The 8,297-nt window shown below is 37.3% G+C and overlaps 1 non-coding gene across 1 annotated transcript; it reads left to right on the top strand.

Annotated features, from left to right (window-relative positions):
* Window positions 1-424: 424 nt before the first annotated feature.
* Window positions 425-506, top strand: Trnal-aag (transfer RNA leucine (anticodon AAG)). The gene has a single exon. It is a non-coding gene; the product is annotated as a tRNA-Leu (tRNA).
* The last annotated feature ends 7,791 nt before the right edge of the window (window positions 507-8,297 follow it).

Here is an 8,297-nt window from a genome sequence, read left to right as displayed (position 1 = left end):
ACATACCTGAACATTACAACAAAAATGTTTAATAATGACGAATACATGAACCGTTTTGGGAAAACATTGCTAAATGCATGTGCGTTTAGTGTCGTAATTAGCATGTGCAGTCCGCACATGACATTTTCCGGAGTTATGAAATTGTTTGTTTGAAGGAAGTCTCTTCTTAGCGACAATCAATTTAAGGCAGAAATTGTTGTTATTGATTAGCCTGTGAGGACAGCACAGGCAAATCCGAGGCGACCTTTTTCGCACATGCATTAAACCCAGTTTTCCAAAAACGAGGCTCATATTTGGCTTCATATGAGTGAAGAATGCTATCCTATCCGATTTTTCACGATTGTGAAAAATTCTTGTGAAAACAGCAATCAACCCGATAATTCGTCAACAGTAAATAAAAGTAAAGTCATCTAGCGCCGCAACAGGTAGCGTGGCCGAGCGGTCTAAGGCGCTGGTTTAAGGCACCAGTCTCTTCGGAGGCGTGGGTTCAAATCCCACCGCTGCCATATATATTGCAAGAACAATGTAGTTGTCAGTTTGAACTTCCATTTTATCAAAGAGTGTAAGTGCTTGTTGTTGAATGGTGACGATTGCATGACATTCATGGCGTTAGTGAGCACAAATATTGGTGTGACGCGCAGGTTCCTATTTCATGCAATTATACACGGTATGTTTCATGCGACGTGATAACAAGGATATAGTTTGTTCGATGCACAAGTCATTGTCCAATTTAATTCGTTTATTCAAATATATATTAATATTCAAAACTCCTATGCAACATAATTTCTTTAGTTTAAATGAGAAAGTTTGTGTAGCGAAAAGTATCGAGTATCCCGACTAAAAACTCAACTTGAGGCGCCACAAAAAGTTAATGGCCGTCACCAAAACTTAGGGTCTACCGAGTATGTGGAAACAAGCAAGCTTTTTACAGCTTCTATGATCAATATCTTTTTTATTGTTAAGACATAGTTTAGCTTGTATATTTGAATTGTTTATTTTGACCGCAGTGTAGGATGCTTATAATTGACCTGAAGCATTACAATAACAGGCAAATATCCCGTACCATTGTTCATCGGGATAAAAGGCAAATATCCCGTACAATTGTTCATCGGGATAAAAGGCAAATATCCCGTACCATTGTTCATCGGGATAAAAGGCAAATATCCCGTACCATTGTTCATCGGGATAAAAGGCAAATATCCCGTACAGTTGTTTATCGATATAATAGGCAAATAACCCGTACCTTTGTTCATCGGGATAATGCTCAGTGACGGTGTTACAACTGTTATTTTCATTGTATGCTATTATACTGTTCCTTATTGAAAATGTGTCTCCAATGCAAGGGTGATTCATTGTTGACAAACACATATGACGAGAGAGAAAGACTATTTGCTTTTACATCTTCAATCCGCTTTAGAAATAACGCAACTATATTGAGTCATGCTAAGTGAAAACATGGACGTAATGCATGTGCGTATATCGACGTCCCAGAAAAGCCTGTGCACTCCGAACAGACTAATCAGTGAGGACACTTTCCGGTTTAATGGTTAAAGGGCCTTTTCACAGATTTTGGCATGTTTTGAAGTTTGTCATAAAATGCTTTATATTTATAAATGTAAACATTAGATTTAAATAGCTCCAGTAAAAAATCAAGAATTAAATTAAAAAATGAAAAAAAGGTAACCCTCGGAAGGGCTCGAACCACTGACCCCTGGAGTCCTGGAGTAAAAGTAGAATACACTTGGACCACTCGGCCATCCTTCCGCATACAATGCCTGATGTATTTTATACTACATATAAGCAATCCTCGTAGTTTCACAGAATATAACGAAAACATCAGAACTCTCTAAATCATTAATTCATTTCGCGTTGCAACGCGTTATAATTTTCGGGTTTTTATTTCGTCAAAAGATGCAAATAATCGTTATTTTATAGCATGGTAAATGTTCAGTATTACTGTTTCCTCACAAATATCATAACTAAAACGAAAAATTGCGAATCTGAAACAACGTTTTTCAATTTTGTCAATTTACCCAAACGTGAAAATGCCCCTTAAACAGAACTTCTTTAATTAACGAAAATCTACTTTAGTCGGAACGTGTAGTGCCTCATTAGCCTGTGTGGACTGTATAGGCTAATCTGAGACGACACTTTACGCACATGATTTAAACCCCCTTTCCCTAAGCGAGACTCAATTAGGTTAATACACTATATATGTTTCCAAAGATTGACGTTTGAAGTCAGTAATCGAAGGCGAGAATAATGTTTCATGTTACACAATAATAATAATCAACTGTCATCAATCCATAATTTATCTATATTTCGACTACTCAATGATCAAGGCATAAGTCGGTGATTTCTTGTCAAATTTTAAAGTTTCATTTTTATTTACCATGCTTTTTTATACTGTCATTTGCTAACAATAAATCAAAGATCATAATGTAATTCGTATCAATTCGTTATCTCATTAACTTTGATTATCGAAGTTGCGGCGTTGCTTGTCAATTTGTTGAAGTTTTCGACAAGAATTGCTGCATTGTAAATTACTCATATGAATCGGAGTAACTTTCAAGATCTAGTCGGACACTTGTGTGAAGTCGCTCGATGAAACGCGCTGATGACATGCAAGGACAACTACAACGTTCTTGACACATTGTTTTACCTTAAGGGGCGTTGCGATATACCGGCAAGGGAGTAAGTCTAATTGAAAGTCAACGAATCTATTTATTTGTTTTTACTGTGTTTTGTTCTTGTGGTAGCGTATTCAGGTTGAACATTTAATATTTTACGTTGTGCAGAAATGTTTTTTTTTAACACACCAGTCTCAGGGCTCGAATCCCGGCAGTGCTCACACCAGTCTCAGGGCTCGAATCCCGGCAGTGCTCAATATGTTGCCGTTGATGATATCCGTATATATTTCAATGTGTACTTTTGAAATTTAAGTTCTAAGAATCATTTAACCGGTTTAAATACGCTGGTCTGTTGTTGTTTTTTATTTAAAACGTCTGTCCATCTTTCGAAGCTGTGCGTGTGTGCGTGTATTTCAATTCTAAAATGCCATCTGCATCTCGGGGCGTCATTCTGAGTCGACTTTAAACCATGATTGTGCCTCCTTTATGGGAAAACGGTACTAAATACACGTAACAGATTAGCTTGTGCAGTCTGTACAGGCTTATCATGGACGACACTCTCCGCTTTTATTGTATTTTTATTGTATTTTTCGTGTAAGGGAGGTCACTTCTTCATGAAAATCAAGTGAAGGCGGAGTCTCGTCCTGATTAGCCTGTGCGGACTGCACAAGCAAATATGTTACGACACTTAACGTACATGCATTAAACACTGTTTTCCCAAAGCGAGGCTCAACATTTTGCAGAATCACATTCATTTGGAACGTCTCTTATATTGTCGTTTGTAAATTTATTTGTATTCAATATTCAAAATGATATACGCTATCAGTTGTATGTTTGCAGGTATTATTTCTAACCAAGCAGATTTTAGAGGAATGTGTAACATTCTGAAACGGATTAAAAGTGATAATCCGGAAAAATGGTACTTTGATGTCCATATAAAAGGCCTAATGACAACAGCGAGCGTTGCTTGGTCGTCTGTGTGTGCGGTCTTGATTAGAAACGATTACATGCAGATTAAATATCATTTTCAAAGCATTCCTTTAAACATTATATCGACGGATTACAGAAGTTTGCTGACTGAACGTTTAGGGCTAATGGTCGAACAATGGTTGCAGCAGTTAATGAATGCAATGTCAGGGGAAACATTGCTAACAGTTTTACTCGAGACTCGTGGAAGAATTCTCAAGTTAAATTTATTTCTAATCATAGTACACGCCTTTGTAATCACAGGGTATTGTATTTTTATTTATACATTTTTATCGCATGACATACATCCCTTTACTCCACTACCGGTAAGAATGTTTAACATCAACAAACGTATTGAATTTGAATACGTTTAAAATCCGTAATCGTATACCACTAATTACGTTCAAATTAATTATAATTTATCTTTATATACAAATATATTAATTTGCTGATCTATGAGTCTACGTTTTCAGTGCTCGCAACATCAACAAGGTTGACATATTTATTACATTTAGTGGTAGTTCTATGTAATTACATCGGGTTATATAGACTAGTATTTAAGAAAAGTGCCAGTTTATAAAAACCATCTTAATTGAGCCGTGCTTATGGAAAACCGCACAGTCTTATTAGGGATTACACTTGAAACTTGGAATGTTGCGTGTTAAGGACGTCTCTTCCAAACGAAATTCCATTTTAGGCAGAAAGAAACGTTCCCATATGGCCTGTGCAGATTGCAATAATGCATGTCTGTAGAAAGCACATGGGTCGAATAATTATCTTTATCTTTCAATGGGTCATTTTGGAGCAACACGCCGAGTCTTATATTATCGTATAACAGCAATCGTGACATAGTCGGCAGTCAGCACAGGCTATTCAGTGACGACACTTCCCGATTTGTTTTCGTTTAAAGAAAGTCTCTTCTATGGAAAATCCAGTCAATATAGAGAGGGTTGTGTGCCGGTCTTCAAGCCCTTCATCCTTCGGCCCCTCCAGACTACAAAGGGAACCGTTACAAATTGGCGATAAACATTTAACCACAACGGAGACAATGAGTTCATTATGCGTTAACGTAGAGAAGAACTGAATTGGTCGGCAGATAAATAAAGGGTAGACCTCAAAGAAAACCCGTTACAGATTGGGTCATTGAGATTATAGATAAATAACCACTTTCCTCACTCCTGTAGTTAGATGTTTTGTCTTGCTTCCATCATTCGACACTTTCTGGACACAGCCGCCTGAACTAAGCATTGTGTAACATCATCCGAAGATAACAGCATTATCACAAAATTATCACATTGCTGTGTTAGCGGTTAATATCTACTATCTTTCTATGTTTGGGCTTAAATACCATGTCGGTTATTTATCAATCTAAGTCTATTTATCTCCAACAAACTGGCCTTTGAACGGAGCAAGATTTTTGTCGCATCTACTTATGTCTGGTAAGTTACTACCCAAATATTGCGCAATGTTGTACATATAATCAAAGAACGCCCCTTCGTGTTTAGTATACATTAACACACGACCCCGTCTGAAAACTTCGGAAAAGACAATTAAGGGTATCATTTCAATTGGAACTAGCACCCAATGGGGATAAATTTGCCTGATTTGTCGGTGATTCCGGGCCTATCAAATACTGGCCCTCTCACTTATGCGCGAACAGGTCTTGGTACCATGCGGGCAATTTGTTGTGTCTATTTTCAAACACAATGTCGTTGATTTTTGGGAATAATAAAAGGTAATTGTAATGATACCGTACAGAAGAATGTCCATGTTTCCAATTGTTTGCAAGAATGGTCTAACTATATCAAATATGTAATTATATTTGATGTAAAATGATTTATGCATTGAATTCTACCAAACGTTTATAAGATAAAAAGTGTTCTACATGTATCACTTGCCTTGGTGTTATGTGCTGTGAGCAATTTACAACAATTAAGTATGAAAATACAACAAGAAACTGTATTTCGTTTACATTCATTGTAATACAGTTAAATAATCGTTAATATAACACGCAAAATTATTATTCAATCATATTTGAATACGTGTGTTAAAAAGTAATGTCGTGTATAATAGCACAGCGATTTTTCCCTTCTTTATCAAGTACCTGTAAAAGCTACTTTCCCAATTAAGGAAAAACCTAGAAAATTCCTAAATTCCCTCTGAAAAATTCCCAAAGGGAAAGAAAATTTTGTCATTTTTTCCAAAATTGAATAATCTGCAAATTAACAAATAAAATGAGCACTGACACTGAACATTTCAAGCCAAAATGAATGTAAATCAACATTTGAGTTGATTTGTACTATTGATACGAAGCAATTAAAAGCACACAGAATTCCCAATTGAAAGATTTCACGACGCAAATTTTCCCAATTTCAGGGTTTTTCGCGCTATGTTTTCCCAATTGGTATGGTACAGGTACTTTTCAAGCTGGGAAGAAAAATCGCTGTAGCAATTGGCAAATAGATCACAATTCTTCTAGATAGAAGCATAGTATTTTAACATAAGGTAAATGCAGATTGAAATTTACTACAAATGCAAACAAAAATGACCGCAGCTGAGTTTGAAGTTTGACACGTTTAAAAGTGTTTAACATTCCTCAATTGGTTTGAATATTACCGTTATTCGCACTTATTTCGATTGTAATATTTACCTTAGCGTAATAGATTCTTCGACTGTAAATGGCCCAATATGTCAGATTTCGTTGATGTTGACATAATTGTATTCAGTCAATATTTTGAAAGCCTGTAAAAGTCAGTAATTTGACAGGATCTTGTTTGGATTTCGATACGGTTATGGAAATATATACATATGGTGTATGTCAGTTTTGATAACTGGCAGCGTAACAGTTGTCATAATAAATTGCTAATATATTTATAATTGAGTGTTTGTACGCAGATTAAGATATGGATTTTCGGCTCGAGCGCACATCTGAAGATATTTGAAGTGCAGCAAGAAGTATATGAGCCTCGCTCTGGGAAAACGGGGCTTAACGCGTGCACGTTAAGAGTCGTCTCAGACAATAATTTTCAGGCCACACAGGATAATTAAGGGCGACACTTTTTGATGTTATGGAATTTTTGTTGAAAGGACGTCTTTCCGAAAGTGTTGTCCTTGATTAGCCTGTGCGGACTGAAAAAGCTAGTCTGGGACGGCACTTTTCGCATATGCTTAAAGTCTCGTTTTCCCATATCGAAGAACAAAATTTTGCTAGTTATTATACTGCATGGCCTTGTTAAGAAATTGTTTTGAATGACCGTCCGTGTTCTTATGGAAGAGAAGTAAAACGACTTAACCCCGGCAAATAAATAATTGTGATGAATAATTAATTGAGTTATATGTGAAGTTATATGTTAAACTTATGGTTTGAAATGCACGCTTTTTTGCTACTGTAATAACCTGTTTATGATGTTGTTACCGTATAAAAGGATTCCAGGGAAAAAATATTTGCTGGTACAATCAAATCAGCCTAGCAAAAAGGGTTTGAGCTAGGATTTCAGTGGAGCCACGATGGCCGCATATCACGTAAAACCCATTTCGCAGTGCATGACTTTATTTAGATGACTGAAAAATGTCAATGATTCCAGAATTATGAATATCGGTGCACATATTTTTATAACGTGTGTATCGGCGGTTTATGTAACTAGCTGGATTAAAAGTTGCATACGCATGGTATTTGTTTGGCCATCCATGTATACCGCACGGGGCGGACTGCAGGAATTGGCGCCAAAGTGGTCATCGACCCTTGAACTCCCTGATTTTTACGATTTCTTTCTGTTTGTGGAGCGCTTTCATTCATCGTGCAAGTCGTTTTTGTCATTAGAAGTTGGGAATTGTATTCGCTATCGACTCTTTACTCCATTATGAGCTATTTCACACTATAAACACTGAAGAGCGCTTCAAAACCGGAACCCAACGCTTCTTGAGCGTTCAAGTACACAAATAATCATTTCTTCGTTATTTGTCTTTTTGAATAAATAAGAATAAGTCACTATGGCCATTATATTAACGTTTATCGATATTAACCATCGACGCATTCAAGTTGTCACTTTAGTAATATAAATCATCGACCATCTTGAAATTTGCATCACTTCGTCATCTCATTTCCTTTGATTATCGATATCGAGGCTTTGATTGTGCATTTGTCGAAATGTTCGACAAGCGATTGTTGCATTGTAAATATCAGGTATATCTCGGAGCGCCTTTCAAGGCTGAAGACGGTCGATCAAACGTGTTGATGACATCCGGAAACAAGTTACACCGTTCAAGATGAATTGTATTGCACCTTAAGGGCCGCTGCACATTGCATAGAAGGGACTGAAGATACCCGTGTGAAGTTGATCGTTGTATTGCTTTGATTAGTTTCCGATGGCAGACAGATACGCGTGATAATTGTTCTAATTAAGAAGTAATGACTTCTCGGGAACGTGAATTTATGTCTCATGTAATTGGCCAATATTCCACGCCAGTGCATGGTTTAACGATGCTGCTGCGATTTGGGATAAAAATCCTTCAGCAAAGCCGGAAACAGAACATCGTCGTCTCGGTCAGCAGCTGGAGCGTGCGCGTCGCGACCGAGGCGAGAGTCAGCCGCAGAGGATCTTCCTAGAGGGAACTTCTGCGAGTGGCTCTGCTAATCCAGCTGAGTCCGCTACCCTCGAGCCGGACGTCTTCCATATTGCTGGGATTGCTGTCTTCCCCAAG

The sequence above is a fragment of the Dreissena polymorpha genome, chromosome 11 (assembly GCF_020536995.1).
Source record: "Dreissena polymorpha isolate Duluth1 chromosome 11, UMN_Dpol_1.0, whole genome shotgun sequence".
NCBI classification, from domain to species: Eukaryota; Metazoa; Mollusca; class Bivalvia; order Myida; family Dreissenidae; genus Dreissena; species Dreissena polymorpha.
This window is presented reverse-complemented; position numbering and strand designations above follow the sequence as displayed.